This window comes from Dama dama, chromosome 19, assembly GCF_033118175.1.
Source record: "Dama dama isolate Ldn47 chromosome 19, ASM3311817v1, whole genome shotgun sequence".
In the NCBI taxonomy this organism is placed as follows: domain Eukaryota; kingdom Metazoa; phylum Chordata; class Mammalia; order Artiodactyla; family Cervidae; genus Dama; species Dama dama.
Window position 1 is genome coordinate 2137536 of NC_083699.1, and position 1258 is coordinate 2138793.

General features: G+C 41.2%; 1 pseudogene; it reads left to right on the forward strand.

The window, feature by feature from the left end:
* Positions 1–749: 749 nt before the first annotated feature.
* On the forward strand, positions 750–854 carry LOC133074301 (small nucleolar RNA SNORA70; annotated as a pseudogene).
* Positions 855–1258: the final 404 nt, after the last annotated feature.

Genomic DNA, 1258 nt, shown 5'->3' on the forward strand with positions numbered 1-1258 from the left:
TTATTCTAAGTCATTTCTCAAAGCATTTTATAAAGTTGATTGTTCAATTAAGGAGAATATTTGATGGAAATGGGGACCCTTCTGAGGAATAAAGTGGAAAGGAGAAACCTTATTGGCCCAGAATCTTATAAAATGTGAAGCAAAGAAATGCAGTCACAAATTTCTTTGGTTTGTTGAAAAAGAAGGAAGGAATAAAAATATGTCATTAAACTAAATCTTTGCAAGCAAAGCAAATCTTTAAAAAAATAAGCAAATGAGTTCTATGGTTGACAGTCTGTAGCATGACTAGGTAATTATGGGGAAAATGCAATTGCATGTGTAACTTTATGCACACCAAAATCTCCTCTTCAAAAACTCAGCCATCATATTTTAAATCAACAAATGGTTTTTGGCATATGTTATGTTACACAAATGCTTCCTAGCAAAACTGCTTCTATAATCTTGGTGAAAGAGCATGCCTAGTAATCGCTATTGAAAATTGTTTCATGCTACTTTTGAAGATACCATGTAATTCTGATGTCTTATTAAGAGTATAAAAACATTGTATCAGTTCATTTTTTCTCAGCACATCTTCAAGAGAGACCCATTTATAAAATTATATATTCATATCTGTGGAAGTCTCTATCTTAAAACGAGCTACGCAAAATTACTAATGAAAATACACAGGTCTTTATAACCAAGTCATTTGAGATGAGGAAACTCAACCAAATGAGATGACAATATATTGACAACAGAAAACAAACAAGACTTTGTAACCAGTTGAGCCAACCGTGCCCTTTCCCCGAGCAGGCTCCTTGGTAGGGTAGGCAGCCGGCTGCCTGGACAGGCTGCCCTAAGGGCCCGTGGAGACAACTCTTTCCAGTGGACACTCATGACTAACCAGCTGTCCCCAGCTGAGGCTCCAGACGAGTCTGTGTGGTACCTTTAGAAAGCCCCAGGGCACAGTGGCCAAGGTCCACACTGACCAGGTCATCAAGTTCATCCACACCAAGCTACAGAGCAAGAGCCTGTGACTGGGGTCCTCGGGGCCACTGCAAGTTCCCTGGCCCCCAGAGGGTCCACGTCTCCAAGAAGTGGGGGTTTACCAAGTTTAGTGCGGATGAACTTGAAAACGTGGTGGCAGAAAAACAGTTCATGCTGGATGGCTGCAGGGTCAAATATATCCCTAATCATGGCCCTCAGGATTCGTGCCAGCCTTGGCACTGTCCCCTTCTTAATCATGCCCACCAGTGAATCCTACTTTCCTGTCAAAAAAACA